The sequence below is a fragment of the Bombina bombina genome, chromosome 2, assembly GCF_027579735.1.
Source record: "Bombina bombina isolate aBomBom1 chromosome 2, aBomBom1.pri, whole genome shotgun sequence".
Lineage (NCBI taxonomy): Eukaryota > Metazoa > Chordata > Amphibia > Anura > Bombinatoridae > Bombina > Bombina bombina.
This window is the reverse complement of record NC_069500.1, coordinates 763,342,605-763,360,577: the sequence shown is the minus strand read 5'-3', so window position 1 is coordinate 763,360,577 and position 17,973 is coordinate 763,342,605. Positions and strand designations below refer to the sequence as shown.

The following is a 17,973-nucleotide window of genomic DNA, read 5'->3' as shown; positions in this document are numbered from 1 at the left end:
AAACCATTTTGTTTTAAATGTCAGAAAAAAACATAATTTATGCTTACCTGATAAATTTATTTCTCTTGTAGTGTATCCAGTCCACGGATCATCCATTACTTGTGGGATATTCTCCTTCCCAACAGGAAGTTGCAAGAGGATCACCCACAGCAGAGCTGCTATATAGCTCCTCCCCTAACTGTCATATCCAGTCATTCGACCGAAAACAAACAGAGAAAGGAGAAACCATAGGGTGCAGTGGTGACTGTAGTTTAATTAAAATTTAGACCTGCCTTAAAAGGACAGGGCGGGCCGTGGACTGGATACACTACAAGAGAAATAAATTTATCAGGTAAGCATAAATTATGTTTTCTCTTGTTAAGTGTATCCAGTCCACGGATCATCCATTACTTGTGGGATACCAATACCAAAGCTAAAGTACACGGATGATGGGAGGGACAAGGCAGGATTAAGCAAAAGGAACCACTGCCTGAAGAACCTTTCTCCCAAACACAGCCTCCGAAGAAGCAAAAGTATCAAATTTGTAAAATTTTGAAAAAGTGTGAAGCAAAGACCAAGTCGCAGCCTTGCAAATCTGTTCAACAGAGGCCTCATTTTTGAAGGCCCAGGTGGAAGCCACAGCTCTAGTAGAATGAGCAGTAATCCTTTCAGGGGGCTGCTGTCCAGCAGTCTCATAGGCTAGGCTTATTACGCTCTGAAGCCAAAAGGAAAGAGAGGTTGCCGAAGCTTTTTGACCTCTCCTCTGTCCAGAGTAAACGACAAACAGGAAAGATGTTTGACGAAAATCCTTAGTAGCTTGTAAGTAAAACTTCAAGGCACGGACTACGTCCAGATTATGTAAAAGACGTTCCTTCTTTGAAGAAGGATTAGGGCACAACGATGGAACAACAATCTCTTGATTGATATTCTTGTTAGAAACCACCTTAGGTAAAAACCCAGGTTTGGTACGCAGAACTACCTTATCTGCATGAAAAATCAGATAGGGAGAATCACATTGTAAGGCAGATAGCTCAGAGACTCTCCGAGCCGAGGAAAATAGCCATCAAAAACAGAACTTTCCAAGATAAAAGTTTAATATCAATGGAATGAAGGGGTTCAAACGGAACTCCTTGAAGAACCTTAAAAACCAAGTTTAAGCTCCACGGGGGAGCAACAGGTTTAAACACAGGCTTAAATCTAACCAAAGCCTGGCAAAATGCCTGGACGTCTGGAACCTCTGCCAGACGCTTGTGCAAAAGAATAGACAGAGCAGAAATCTGTCCCTTTAAGGAACTAGCTGATAATCCTTTGTCCAAGCCCTCTTGGAGAAAAGACAATATTCTAGGAATCCTAAATTTACTCCATGAGTAAGTCTTGGATTCACACCAATAAAGATATTTACTCCATATCTTGTGGTAGATTTTCCTGGTAACAGGCTTTCGTGCCTGTATTAAAGTATCAATGACTGACTCGGAGAAGCCACGCTTTGATAGAATCAAGCGTTCAATCTCCATGCAGTCAGTCTCAGAGAAATTAGATTTGGATGATTGAAAGGACCTTCTATCAGAAGGTCCTGTCTTAGAGGCAGAGTCCATGGTGGAAAGGATGACATGTCCACTAGGTCTGCATACCAAGTCCTGCGTGGCCACACAGGTGCTATCAGAATCACAGATGCTCTCTCCTGTTTGATTTTGGCAATCAGTCGAGGGAGCAGAGGAAACGGTGGAAACACATAAGCCAGGTTGAAGAACCAAGGCGCTGCTAGCGCATCTATCAGCATCGCTTCTGGGTCCCTGGACCTGGATCCGTAACAAGGAAGCTTGGCGTTCTGGCGAGACGCCATGAGATCCAACTCTGGTTTGCCCCAACGATGAATCAACTGAGCAAACACCTCCGGATGGAGTTCCCACTCCCCTGGATGGAAAGTCTGACGACTTAGAAAATCCGCCTCCCAGTTCTCCACGCCTGGGATATGGATTGCTGACAGGTGGCAAGAGTGGTACTCTGCCCAGCGAATTATTTTTGAGACTTCTAACATCGCTAGGGAACTCCTGGTTCCCCCTTGATGGTGTATGTAAGCCACAGTCGTGATGTTGTCCGACTGAAATCTGATGAACCTCAGTGTTGCTAACTGAGGCCAAGCCAGAAGAGCATTGAATATCGCTCTTAACTCCAGAATATTTATTGGAAGGAGTTTCTCCTCCTGAGTCCACGATCCCTGTGCCTTCAGGGAATTCCAGACTGCACCCCAACCTAGAAGGCTGGCATCTGTTGTTACAATTGTCCAATCTGGCCTGCGAAAGGTCATATCCTTGGACAGGTGTACCCGAGACAACCACCAGAGAAGAGAATCTCTGGTCTCTTGATCCAGATTTAGCAGAGGGGACAAATCTGTGTAATCCCCATTCCACTGACTCAGCATGCATAATTGCAGCAGTCTGAGATGAAGGCGTGCAAATGGCACTATGTCCATTGCCGCTACCATTAAGCTGATTACCTCCATACACTGAGCTACCGAAGGGCGCGGAATGGAGTGAAGAACACGGCAAGCATTTAGAAGTTTTGATAACCTGGACTCCGTCAGGTAAATTTTCATTTCTACAGAATCTATAAGAGTCCCTAAGAAGGAGACTCTTGTGAGTGGGGATAGAGAACTCTTTTCCTCGTTCACTTTCCACCCGTGCGACCTCAGAAATGCCAGAACTATCTCTGTATGAGACTTGGCAACTTGAAAGCTTGACGCCTGTATCAGGATGTCGTGTAGATACGGAGCCACCGCTATGCCTCGCGGTCTTAGAACCGCCAGAAGTGAGCCCAGAACCTTTGTAAAGATTCTCGGGGCTGTAGCCAACCCGAAGGGAAGAGCTACAAATTGGTAATGCCTGTCTAGAAAGGCAAACCTTAGAAACCGATGATGATCTTTGTGAATCGGTATGTGAAGGTAGGCATCCTTTAAGTCCACTGTGGTCATGTACTGACCTTCTTGGATCATGGGTAGGATGGTCCGAATAGTTTCCATTTTGAAAGATGGAACTCTGAGGAAGTTGTTTAAGATATTTAGATCCAAAATTGGTCTGAAGGTTCCCTCTTTTTTGGGAACCACAAACAGATTTGAATAAAAACCCTGTCCTTGTTCCGTCCGCGGAACTGGATGGATCACTCCCATAACTAGGAGGTCTTGCACACAGCGTAGGAATGCCTCTTTCTTTATCTGATTTGCAGATAGCCTTGAAAGATGAAATCTCCCTTGTGGAGGGGAAGCTTTGAAGTCCAGAAGATATCCCTGAGATATGATCTCCAACGCCCAGGGATCCTGAACATCTCTTGCCCACGCCTGGGCGAAGAGAGAAAGTCTGCCCCCTACTAGATCCGTCGCCGGATAGGGGGCCGTTCCTTCATGCTGTCTTAGAGGCAGCAGCAGGCTTTCTGGCCTGCTTGCCTTTGTTCCAGGACTGGTTAGGTTTCCAGGCCTGCTTAGATTGAGCAAAAGTTCCCTCTTGTTTTGAAGCGGAGGAAGTTGATGCTGCACCTGCCTTGAAATTTTGAAAGGCACGAAAATTAGACTGTTTGGCCTTTGCTTTGGCCCTGTCCTGAGGAAGGGTGTGACCCTTACCTCCAGTAATGTAAGCAATAATTTCCTTCAAACCAGGCCCGAATAAGGTCTGCCCCTTGAAAGGAATGTTGAGAAATTTAGACTTCGAAGTCACGTCAGCTGACCAGGATTTACGCCATAGCGCCCTACGCGCTTGGATGCCGAATCCGGAATTCTTAGCCGTTAGTTTAGTCAAATGAACAATGGCATCAGAAACAAATGAGTTAGCTAGCTAAAGTGTTCTAAGCTTGTCAATAATTTCAGTCAATGGAGCTGTATGGATGGCCTCTTCCAGGGCCTCAAACCAGAATGCCGCCGCGGCAGTGACAGGCACAATGCATGCAAGGGGCTGTAAAATAAAACCTTGTTGAATAAACATTTTCTTAAGGTAAGCCTCCAATTTTTTTATCCATTGGATCTGAAAAAGCACAACTGTCCTCAACCGGGATAGTAGTACGCTTTGCTAAAGTAGAAACTGCTCCCTCCACCTTAGGGACCGTCTGCCATAAGTCCCGTGTAGTAGCGTCTATTGGAAACATTTTTCTAAATATAGGAGGTGGGGAAAAAGGCACCCCCGGTCTATCCCACTCCTTGCTAATAATTTCTGTAAGCCTTTTAGGTATAGGAAAAACATCAGTACACACCGGTACCGCATAGTATTTATCCAGCCTACACAATTTCTCTGGTACTGCAACTGTGTTACAGTCATTCAGAGCAGCTAATACCTCCCCAAGCAACACACGGAGGTTCTCAAGCTTAAATTTAAAATTAGAAATCTCTGAATCAGGTTTCCCCGAATCAGAGATGTCACCCACAGACTGAAGCTCTCCTTCCTCATGATCTGCATATTGTGACGCAGTATCAGACATGGCCCTTACAGCATCTGCGCGCTCTGTATTTCTCCTAACCCCAGAGCAATTGCGCTTGCCTCTTAATTCAGGCAACCTGGATAATACCTCTGACAGGGTATTATTCATGATTGCAGCCATGCCCTGCAATGTAATCGCTATGGGCGTCCCTGATGTAATTGGCGCCATATTAGCGTGCATCCCCTGAGCGGGAGGCGAAGGGTCTGACACGTGGGGAGAGTTAGTCGGCATAACTTCCCCCTCGTCAGAATCTTCTGGTGATATTTCTTTTATAGTTAAAGACTGATCTTTACTGTTTAAGATGAAATCAATACATTTAGTACACATTTTCCTATGGGGCTCCACCATGGCTTTCAAACATAATGAACAAGTAGTTTCCTCTGTGTCAGACATGTTTAAACAGACTAGCAATGAGACTAGCAAGCTTGGAAAACACTTTAAACAAGTTTACAAGCAATATAAAAAACGTTACTGCACCTTTAAGAAACACAAATTTTGTCAAAATTTGAAATAACAGTGAAAAAAGGCAGTTACACTAACGAAATTTTTACAGTGTATGTAACAAGTTAGCAGAGCATTGCACCCACTTGCAAATGGATGATTAACCCCTTAATACCCAAAACTGAATAATAAAAGACAAAAACGTTTTTTTTTTTTTGTTTTTTTTTTGTTTTTGTTTTTTTCAAACAGCCACAACAACTGCCACAGCTCTACTGTGGCTTTTTACCTCCCTCAAAAACGACTTTGAAGCCTTTTGAGCCCTCCAGAGATGTCCTGGATCATGCAGAGGAAAGCTGAATGTCTCTGTCAGTATTTTTAGCTGCACAGAAAAGCACTAAAAAAGTCCCCTCCCACTCATATTACAACAGTGGAAAGCCTAAGGAAACTGTTACTAGGCAAAATTTAAGCCAGCCATGTGGAAAAAAACTAGGCCCCAATAAGTTTTATCACCAAATACATATAAAAACGATTAAACATGCCAGCAAATGTTTTATATTACATTTTTATAAGAGTATGTATCTCTATTAATAAGCTTGATACCAGTCGCTATCACTGCATTTAAGGCTTTACTTACATTAGTTCGGTATCAGCAGCATTTTCTAGCAAATTCCATCCCTAGAAAAATATTAACTGCACATACCTTATTGCAGGAAAACCTGCACGCCATTCCCTCTCTGAAGTTACCTCACTCCTCAGAATATGTGAGAACAGCCATGGATCTTAGTTACTTCTGCTAAGATCATAGAAAACGCAGGCAGATTCTTCTTCTAAATACTGCCTGAGATAAACAGTACACTCCGGCACCATTTAAAAATAACAAACTTTTGATTGAAGAATAAACTAAGTATAAAACACCACACTCCTCTTACGACCTCCATCTTGGTTGAGGCTTGCAAGAGAATGACTGGATATGACAGTTAGGGGAGGAGCTATATAGCAGCTCTGCTGTGGGTGATCCTCTTGCAACTTCCTGTTGGGAAGGAGAATATCCCATAAGTAATGGATGATCCGTGGACTGGATACACTTAACAAGAGAAAATAATGCTGGATTTAGGGTTGTCACTTGTCAGGTGTCAAAAATTCAACTGGACAGTCCAGTATTTTAGCAGGCTGTCCAGTAAAATCTTCACAAATATACTGGACACTTAAATGTGTAGTTATTTTAAAGCCCCTGAGTATTCGCTAAATTTAAAAGGCCTCAATGCATTATAAATGTGGAGCAAAAAGAAGTGAGGGGCAGTCAAGAGGAACAAATAATTTCTGTTTATGTGTGTTACTATCAGCGTTTACGTTAATGGCAGCCAAGGGGTAAAATGACTGCTCAGTTGTGAAAAATATACATGCTGTGATCAGTGGGTGCTGAGGTAGAGCTTTTGGAGGGGGGGGGGGGCATTGTGTGACCTCCACAGACTATTGTGCACATTCAACAACAGACTTTCCAGTATTTTTTGGGTAGGATAGTCAGCAACCCTAGCTAAATTCAGCCAAAATATGTGAAATTAATTATTTTTATTCTCTTTTATTTATGATGCGTCAATATATTTCACAGTGCTATGAGACAGATTACATGATTGCGTGATCACAAAGTAAAATTAACAAATAGACAATTACAAAAGTGAGCTTACAAGCTAAAGGACATAGAAGGGGAACAGTTGAGCTGAGGGGTTCGATTTAACAAGGGCTGAATGGCCCCTGTTCCCCTTGTTTCCGCGCGAGCCTTCAGGCTCACCGGAAACAGCAGTTAAGAAGCAGTGGTCTTAAGACCGCTGCTACTTAACTGTATCCGCTGCTTCCGAGCGGCGTACAGCAATCAACCCGATCGAATACGATTGGGTTGATTGACACGCCCTGCTAGCAGCCGATTGGTCGCAAATCTGCAGGTGGCGGCATTGCACAAGCAATTCACTAGAACTGCTTGTGCAATGCTGAATGCAGACAGCGTATGCTCTCTGCATTCAGCTATGCCTGTCGGAACATGATACGCTGCAGCGTATCATGTCCGATAGACATTAGTAAATCGCCCCCTAAGGATCTAAAAAAGACAAAAAAAACAAAGAAATATGTTAAAGGAATATACAAGTGCAAAAAGAAAATGCTCCAATATGTTTTTAAATTGTATAAAACTTTAAAGGGGTTAAACACATTGGGCAAGATTACAAGTGGAGTGGTAATTTAATGTGCACCCATAAAGAGGCAAATTTATGGGCGCACATTAAATAACCAGTAATTACAAGTGAATGGTAATGCTCCCACAAGCTCACGGTTTCACTTTGCACTTAGCACAATTAAAGGTACATGAAACCCAAAAATTTTCTTTCATCATTCAGATAGAGAATACCATTTTAAACAACTTTCCAATTTACTTCTATTATTTAATTTGATTCCTTCTCTTGTTATCATTTGCTGAAAGGTTTATCTAGGCAAGTTCATAAGCAGCAGAGAACCTAGTTTCTAGCTGTTGATTGGTGGCTGCATAGATATATTGAATGTGATTGGCTCGCCCATGTGCTCAGTTAGAAACTAGTAGTGCATTGCTGCTGCTTCAACAAATGATACCAAGAGAATGAAACTGATTAGATAATAAAAGTAAATTAGAAAGTTGTTTAAAATTGTATTCTCTATCTGACTCATGAAAGAACATTTTTGGGTTTCATGTACCTTTAAGCAGAGGACAGACCTATGGTTAATGTTAAAAAGTTACCCCAATTGCCCCCCAAATAAAGTGGACAGTAGTTTAAGCTAAATAATTAATATGAGCATTTTTATTTTTGTAATAAAAAACTGAACAAAGCAGTTATAAGAGGTTAAATTGAGGGGATGTGGGATGTGAAAGTGTCTTTACATAGAGGTATATATGCTTATATACATATATATTTATGTGTTAATATGTGTATATACACATATAAACACATAAATATATATGTGTATATTCATATACATATTTTTATTTTGCTGCCCAACACTGCGCAAATTACCCCCTGCGCTGCGCTAGGTGGTGTGCCGTGTCTCACGGCATGAGAACTAGGCTCTCATTGGAGCCTATTAGGGCACACTATTGTGAGCGCAAGGCTTCCAGGCAATGCGAATGTGAGGTCGCGTTCGCATTGCACCTAACTTGTAATAATAAAATTCTGAAACACATTAGAGCAGGGCTAGAAAAACTCAGGAGCCAGGTTACCCTTGGCTCCTAACTTTTTGGGTTATTCTATAGATTAATCTACAGTCATGGCCAAAAATATTGACACCCTTACATTTCTGTCAGATAATGCCCACTTCGCCCAGAAAATTGATGCAATTACACATGTTTAGGCATTCTCATGCTTATTTCCTTTGTTTGTATTGGTATGACACAAAAAAGTGGACAGAAAAAAGCCAAATCTGACACATTCCACGCAAAACTCCAAAAATGGACTGGACAAAATTATTGGCAACCTCAATTTAATATTTGGTAGCACACCCCTTGGAAAAAATTATTGAAATCAATTGCTTCCTGTAGCCATCAATTCGTTTCTTACATCTCTCTACTGGAATTGTGGACCACTCTTCTTTGCCAACTGCTCCAGGTCTCTCAGATTGGAAGGGTTCCTTTTCCCAACTGCTGTTTTGAGATCTCTCCACAGGTGCTCTATGGGATTGAGATCTGGAATCGTTGCTGGCCAGTTCAGTTATCTCCAGTGCTTTGTCTTAAACCATTTCTGGGTGCTTTTTGATGTGTGCTGCTGTAAGACCCATGACCTCTGACGGAGACCCAACTTTCTGACACTGGGCCCTACATTGCACCACAGAATTCTTTGGTAGTCTTCAGATTTCATAATGCCATGCACACAGTCAAGATATCCAGTGCCTGAAGCAGCAAAGCAACCCCAAAACATCAGTGAACCTCTACCATGTTTGACTGCAGGCACTGTATTCTTTTCTTTAAAAGTGTAAAAAAAATTCTTAAAACAATAGATTGATGGGCTTTACCAAAAAGCTGTAATTTTGTTTCATCTGTCCACAGCACATTCTCCCAAAAGGATTTTGACTTCCTCAGGTAAGTTTTGGCAAACTCCAATCTGGCTTTTTTATGTTTCTGTGTCAGCAGTGGGGTCCTCCTGGGTCTCCTGCCATAGCGTCCCTTTTCATTCAGATGGCGACGTATAGTGTGAGCTGACACATTTGTACCCTGTGCCTGAAGGTCATCTTGAATTTGTCTGGAAGTTGATTAAGGCTCTTTATCCACCATTTGAACAATCCTTTGTTGCAATCTTTGATCAATTTTCCTCTCTCGTTCATGTCCAGGGAGATTAGCTACAGTGCCATGAGCTGTAAACTTTTTGACAATGTTGTGCACAGTGGACACAGGAACATTAAGATCTCTGGAGATGGACTTGTAACCTTGAGATTGTCCATGCTTTTCCACAATTTCTGTTTCTCAAATCCTCAGACAATTATTTGCTGCTCTTTCTCTTCTCCATGCTCAGTGGGACACACAGAGACACACAACAAAAAGGTTGAGACAATTTTTCACCATTTTAACTGGTTGCCGGTGTGATTTCTATATTGTCAGCACCTGTTAATTGATACAGGTGAGTTGAATTACAAATTACAGGAGATTAACAAACTTGGAATGCCATTATTTCTTACAATTTTGAGAAGGTGCCAATAATTTTGTTTGCGTGGAATGTGTCAGATTTGGCTTCTTTCCCCAACTTTTTTGTGTCATACCAAAACAAACAAAAGAAATAAACACGAGAATGCCTAAATGTGTAATTGCATCAATTTTCTGGGCGAAGTGGTGCATTGTCTGACAGAAATGCAGGGGTGCCAAAATTTTGGCCATGACTGTATATATACAAATACCACTGTCTGGCTCCTAAATATTCTTACTGGCTCTTAAATTTTAAACATATTTGTCAGGCCCTGCTTGATTAGAGCATTTTCTTTTTTGCAATTGTAGCTTGTATGCAATGTGCTTTAGTAAAAGCTTGAAACTTTGAATGCTTGATGCAAGGAATTCCATAAAATAAGTGCATTTCTAGAAAAGTCATTTAGATGGGAATGTAAACAAAATAATGACAGATAATAGAAATTATTTATTTATTTTTAATAAAACTGGATCTTTATTGAATTATAAATGTGTCCAAAAAACATATAGATAATATTTCAAGCTATACCAAGGCTCTTAATCATGCTGTTTTATTAACAATTACAAGGCTAGAATTCCTTTAATGATACATTGCTGGATGGAAGTGGCGTTCCTTTGATTCTGTGCTGGTACTGTCACTTGTTTATAGATTAGCAAACAGATAATAGTATTGGGATCAAGATAGTTTACATGTTAGTTTTATAACATACACATTTACTATATTGGGTTGGGTAATATCACATGTAAACAATCAGGTGGCCTTGATCCCAATCCTAAAAACGAATCACTTTATTTTTCATACTCAACTCCCCCTTATTTAATCCAGTTTAAGGGGCCGAATTATCAGGCTCGCCGGAAAGAGAACTTATGAAGTAGCGGTCTAAAGGCTGCTGCTCCATAACATGTCCGCCTGCTCTGAGGCTGCGGACATCAATCCGCCCAATCCTATACGATCAGGCTGATTGACACCCCCTGCTAGCGGCCGATTATCCGCAAATCTGCAGGGGGCGGCATTGCACAAGCAGTTCACAAGAACTGCTGATGGAATGATAAATGCCGACAGTGTATGCTGTCGTCATTTATCGATGTGCGGCGGACATGATACGCTACATCGTATCATGTCCGTCTGGACTTTAATAAATTGGCCTCTTACTGTCTAGCCACCGTAAGAATCCATTACAATCTGTATTCTATATATTGATTGAAAAAAAGGTAGCATTGAAAAGCTCTAATTCAAAAAATACCTAAAGACAGGTAAACATCAGGTCCTTTCCCAAGTTTATATTATATCCTTTCTTTTGTATACTTTTACACTACTTGTGTGTCTACCCATCCGCCTCCCTGTTGCCAAATACTAATTTAAATTAAACCTCTTAAAGGGACACTAAAGTCAAAATTACATTTTAATGATTCATATAGAGCATGCAATTTAAAAAATACAACTTTACAGTTTATTTCCATTATCAAATTGTGTACAATCTTTTTATATACATACGTTCTGCGGCACCAGCTCCTACTGAGCATGTGCAAGATTTCACAGTTTATACATATATGAGCCTGTAACTAATAGATAAACAAATCACAATTTGGCAAAAAATCAATCTACAAAAACACAATACTGTTATTGTAAGTCTCTTCAGTAATGTGGTTCAATATTAGACAAAGGCCAAAACATAATAAAGGAACATTTATTATAAACAAAAAAGAGTTACAGTGCATTTAAATAAAAAAAATTGTTAAAAAATTACACAAAGCAAAACAGTTTTTTTTTTTTAAAATAAAAAGGAGAAATGTAACAGAACCTATAACTTTTACCAGAATAGCCTCTGTTCCAGGGAGATGGCAGAAATATTGTCAAACAATCTGCTGCACGCAGCCTCCCATGTAGAATGACACTATTGTTTTCCAGAGTGGGCAAGGAAGGTAGCCACCCCTTTTTATGGCACGCCATAAACCACATTGCAAACCCTGGCTGAAGTTATAGAGGGGTAGTTATCAAGCCGTCTACTTTACCTGCCTTCGCCGGCCCAATACGCCCGCCTAAGCTCGCCTACCATCGCCGCCGCGGACCTGAATACGTTCGCCTAAGTTATCAAAAAAGCTGTCAAAAAGACGTGCACCAAGTACGGGGCGATGAGCAGCGGATTGTGATAGTTATCACTCATCCGATCTCGCTGCTCTTCGGCTTTTTGACAGCTTTATTGACAAGCTGTCACTAAGCACCCACACTAAACTACAATGTTCTACCCCCTATACCGGTGCCCCCGGAGCCCCCCGCAACTAAATAAAGTTACTAACCCCTAAACCGCCGCTCCTAGACCCCGCCGCAACTCTTATAAATGTATTAACCCCTAAACCGCCACTCCCGGACACCGCCGCGACCTACATTATACCTAGTAACCCCTATCCTGCCCCCCCTACACCGCCGCCACCTATAATACATTTATTAACCCCTATCCTGCGGATCCCGGACCTTGCCGCAACTAAATAAATAGTTTAACCCCTAAACCGCCGCTCCTGGACCCCGCCGCAACCTATCTTAAACTTATTAACCCCTAATCTGCCCCCCCTACACCGTTGCCACCTATAATAAATTTATTAACCCCTATCCTGCCCCCCCTACACCGCCGCCACTGTAATAAAATTATTAACCCCTATCCTGCCGCCCCCTACACCGCCGCAACTCTAATAAAATTATAAACCCCTAAACCTAAGTCTAACACTAACCCTAACACCCCCCTAACTTAAATATTAATTAAATAAATCTAAATAATATTTCTCTTATTAACTAAATTAATCCTATTTAAAAATAAATACCTTTAAAATAAACCCTAATATAGCTATAATATAAATAATAATTATATTGTAGCTACCTTAGGATTTATTTTTATTTTACAGGCAACTTTCAATTTATTTTAACTAGGTACAATAGCTATTAAATAGTTATTAACTATTTAATAGCTACATAGCTAAAATAAAGAGAAATTTACCTGTAAAATAAAAACTAACCTAAGTTACAATTACACCTAACACTACACTATACTTTAATAAATTATTCCTATTTAAAACTAAATACTTACCTGTAAAATAAACCCTAAGCTAGCTACAATGTAATTAATAATTACATTGTAGCTATTTTAGGATTTATATTTATTTTACAGGCAACTTTGTATTTATTTTAGCTAGTTAGAATAGTTATTAAATAGTTATTAACTATTTAATAACTACCTAGCTAAAAGAAATACAAAATTACCTGTAAAATAAATCCTAACCTAAGTTACAATTAAACCTAACACTACACTATCATTAAATTAATTAAATTAATTAGCTACAAATAACTACAATTAAAAACAATTAAACAAACTGACTAAAGTACAAAAAATTAAAAAAGCTAAGTTACAAAAAATAAAAAAAATAAGTTACAAACATTTAAAAAATATTAGAACAATTTTAAGCTACTTACACCTAATCTAAGCCCCCTAATAAAATAACAAAGCCCCCCAAAATAAAAAAATTCCCAACCCTATTCTACATTAAAAAGTAAACAGCTCTTTTGCATTACCAGCCCTTAAAAGGGCCTTTTGCGGGGCATGCCCCAAAGAATTCTGCTCTTTTGCCTGTAAAATAAAAATACAACACCCCCCCAACATTAAAACCCACCACCCACATACCCCTAATCTAACCCAAGCCCCCCTTAAATAAACCTAACACTACCCCCCTGAAGATCATCCTACCTTGAGCCGTGTTCAGCCAGCCGACCACCGATGGAACCGAAGAGGAGATCCGGAGCGGCAGAAGTCATCATCCAAGGGGCGCTGAAGAAGTCATCCATCCGATAGAAGTCTTCATCCAGGTGGCGTCTTCAATCTTCATCCATCCGGAGCGGAGCAGAGCCATCTTCAGAGGAGCCTACGCGGATCCATCCTCTTCTTCCCGACGACTAACGACGAATGACGGTACCTTTAAGTGACGTCATCCAAGATGTCGTCACTCGAATTCCGATTGGCTGATAGGATTATATCAGCCAATCGGAATTAAGGTAGAAAAATCTGATTGGCTGACTGAATCAGCCAATCAGATTCAAGTTCAATCCGATTGGCTGAACCAATCAGCCAATCGGATTGAACTTGAATCTGATTGGCTGATTCAATCAGCCAATCAGATTTTTCTACCTTAATTCCGATTGGCTGATATTATCCTATCAGCCAATCTGAATTGAAGGGACGCCATCTTGGATGACGTCCCTTAAAGGAACCTTCATTCAGTCGTCGGCCGTCATGGAAGAAGGATGTTCCGCGTCGGCGGGATGAAGATGGATCCGGAAGAAAGAAGATTGAAGACGCCGCTTGGAAGATGACATCGCCTGGATGGAAGATTTCTTCAGCGCCGCCTGGATGATGACTTCATAGGATGGAAGACTTCTTCACCGCGCCTTGGATGATGACTTCTGCCGCTCCGGAACTCCTCTTCGGTTCCATCGGTGGTCAGCTGGCTGAACACGGCTCAAGGTAGGATGATCTTCAGGGGGATAGTGTTAGGTTTATTTAAGGGGGGTTTGGGTTAGATTAGGGGTATGTGGGTGGTGGGTTTTAATGTTGGGGGGTTGTATTTTTCTTTTACAGGCAAAAGAGCAAAATTCTTTGGGGCATGCCCCGCAAAAGGCCCTTTTAAGGGCTGGTAAGGTAAAAGAGCTTTGAACTTTTTTAATTTAGAATAGGGTAGGGCATTTTTTTTATTTTGGGGGGCTTTGTTATTTTATTAGGGGGCTTAGATTAGGTGTAAGTATCTTAAAATTGTTCTAATATTTTTTAAATGTTTGTAACTTATTTTTTTTATTTTTTGTAACTTAGCTTTTTTTATTTTTTGTACTTTAGTTAGTTTATTTAATTGTATTTAATTGTAGTTATTTGTAGGTAATTAATTTAATTAATTTAATGATAGTGTAGTGTTAGGTTTAATTGTAACTTAGGTTAGGATTTATTTTACAGGTAATTTTGTATTTCTTTTAGCTAGGTAGTTATTAAATAGTTAATAACTATTTAATAACTATTCTAACTAGCTAAAATAAATACAAAGTTACCTGTAAAATAAATATAAATCCTAAAATAGCTACAATGTAATTATTAATTATATTGTAGCTATCTTAGGGTTTATTTTACAGGTAAGTATTTAGTTTTAAATAGGAATAATTTATTAAAGTATAGTGTAGTGTTAGGTGTAATTGTAACTTAGGTTAGTTTTTATTTTACAGGTAAATTTCTCTTTATTTTAGCTAGGTAGCTATTAAATAGTTAATAACTATTTAATAGCTATTGTACCTAGTTAAAATAAATTGAAAGTTGCCTGTAAAATAAAAATAAATCCTAAGATAGCTACAATATAATTATTATTTATATTGTAGCTATATTAGGGTTTATTTTAAAGGTAAGTATTTAGTTTTAAATAGGATTAATTTAGTTAATAAGAGAAATATTATTTAGATTTATTTAATTAATATTTAAGTTAGGGGGGTGTTAGGGTTAGTGTTAGACTTAGGTTTAGGGGTTGATAATTTTATTAGAGTTGCGTCGGTGTAGGGGGGGCAGGATAGGGGTTAATAATTTTATTACAGTGGCGGCGGTGTAGGGGAGGCAGGATAGGGGTTAATAAATTTATTATAGGTGGCGACGGTGTAGGGGGGCAGATTAGGGGTTAATAAGTTTAAGATAGGTTGCGGCGGGGTACAGGAGCGGCGGTTTAGGGGTTAAACTATTTATTTAGTTGCGGCGAGGTCCGGGATCCGCAGGATAGGGGTTAAGAAATTTATTATAGTGGCGGCGGTGTAGGGGGGACAGGATAGGGGTTACTAGGTATAATGTAGGTGGCGGCGGGGTCCGGGCAGCGGCGGTTTAGGGGTTAATACATATATTATAGTTGCGGCGGGGACCGGGAGCGGCGGTTTAGGGGTTAACATATTTATTATAGTTGCGGCGGGGACCGGGAGTGGCGGTTTAGGGGTTAATCAGTTTATTATAGTTGCGGCGGGGTCCAGGAGCGGCGGTTTAGGGGGTAATAACTTTATTTAGTTGCGGCGGTGTAGGGGGGCAGATTAGGGGTGTTTAGACTCTGGGTACATGTTAGGGTGTTAGGTGTAGACAGCTCCCATAGGAATCAATGGGATATCTGGCAGCAGCGAACATGAACTTTCGCTATGGTCAGACTCCCATTGATTCCTATGGGATCCGCCGCCTCCAGGGCGGCGGTTTGAAAACCAGGTACGCTGGGCCAGAAAAATGCCGAGCGTACCTGCTAGTTTTTTGATAACTAGCAAAAGTAGTCAGATTGTGCCGCACTTGTGTGCGGAACATCTGGAGTCACGTAAGAATCGATCTGTGTGGGACTGAGTCCGGCGGATTGAAGCTTACGTCACAAAATTCTACTTTTGCCGGTATCTAGGGCTTGATAACTAAGGCGAATCAGCCTCGCCTCAAATACGCTGCGGAATTCCAGCGTATTTGAGGTAGACATAACTAGACTGATAACTAGAGGCCATAGTGTAACTTATAATTTTAGTTATGTATATACAGTACATATATCCTTATGAGCAATCCCATCATGAGAATTATTTTGATACCAAACATGATAAGTTTAGCGTAAGTGATGTTTTCAGTGCAAAATATTTAGAAAAATTGTATTCTGATTTAATTCAGATCTAGCCCATAATTTACCCCAGGGCTATGTGGTGAAGAGGGCTCTGTCTTTTATCATTCTGTGTTGACACATTGATCCATAAACTGACTGGAGGCACTAGGTCTCTGTATGTATGTAATAATGTTTGTGAAACTTACAAACTATTTACGCAGGATGTCTGTTTTTTAAGGATAGACACAGGGAAATACTTTTCTTGAAAAACAAAATAAGTAACACACAGAAAAAAAAATAACCCACACAACCTAAAATCATGAGGTCTTCATGTCACCTCTCCCAAAAAAGAGACCTAAAGGAAGGGGGCACACAAGCCACTCCAACTGCATATCAAAGGGAGCTACCCCTTGATGTGATAACTTTTTATCTTTACCATCCTGCCTGTCAGTCATTTTTATGATTTTCTGCAGTTTTCTCCCTTCAGTTAAAAATGACAACAACAAAAAATCACTTGACCCAGTTGTTCTAGTATAGTAAAGAGACCCTCCCATGCAGCCTGAAGCTTATCCTGTCTAATGGGTGTTAGTATCAGAACACTCTGCCCACCTCATAGACTCCCTCTGTGGCGATACAATTATGCATTTGTATGGATATAGCATTGGTCCCTTTGTAATATTTAGCACCAAGCCAAATAAATATAACTGCACTCCTAAACTGACATAACCCACCACTGCAAACTAACCCTACACTACTTAACCGCTAAACATGCCAATAACCCAGCACAATAAACGTCCTAACCAATTATCCCCTAAACTGCCAATAGCCCACTGCAATAAACTTCCTGACCTATTTACTCCTAAACCGCCAATAGCCCATTGCATTATCCCCCTACACTACATAACCCCTGAACCGCCAGTAGCCCACCGCAATAAACCCTACACTACTGTGATAACACTAACAGTCTCACACCAATTAATTCCAATACATGTGAATAGGGAATCATATTTTGCTCATAGACTGAAAGTGTTAAGTTACTGAGGGATGGTTAGTGGAGGCCCAGCGAAAAGGACTGTGTATTTAATATAATGAGATACGGATGCAGATATAACAGTTCATAGGCAAATGCTTGAAATAAACAAGGGATTATGATCAGGAAACTTACTTGCAAAGTCCAAGATTAAATACTTTAACGTTGGTTAAAAAGATGATTGAGATCAAGAGACTCACTGGAATAGAAGCATCAGGAGATATCAATTGCTTCTAACATCTACAAACTTGCAGTTTTGCGAGACGCCGCTCACAGAGATCGTCAGGTGACTCTGACGTCAGCAGATTCACATACACGGAGTTCCGGTAAGTTTTAGTTGCGATCCGGTAAGTATCCCAGTTGCTGGGTGAAATCCAATTTTTTAGTACAAGTCCGTATTGAGGTCACAGGGTAAAAGCAGGAGAGACTGCTGACATTGGAGACTGTTTTTGTGACAGGCAAAGGTTTCCACTTAGGTAGAATATGCGTGCAGGAGAAACGTTACAAGCGGAAAGCTTGATCGAAGAATTCACTGTAGAACTTTGGTTTAGGCTTTGAAAAGCAGCAGGTTAATTGCTGCAAGGTGCTCCAATGGAGAAAGGCTAGATACGTATCAGGTATATCCAATATACAACACAAATTACCAAGCACCCATGGGAATGGGAGGTGCCCTTTTATAACAGGAATAGGAGGAAAAGCCTGCCAAACTTAAAGGGAGAGTAACATAAAAGGTATATCCAGGATGATTATGACA

The 17,973-nt window shown here is 40.4% G+C and overlaps 1 protein-coding gene across 1 annotated transcript in view; it reads right to left on the bottom strand.

Moving 5' to 3' along the window:
* The window catches only part of CPAMD8 (C3 and PZP like alpha-2-macroglobulin domain containing 8), a 276,510-nt gene that overhangs the window by 227,938 nt on the left and 30,599 nt on the right, over positions 1-17,973 (bottom strand). The window lies entirely within an intron of this gene.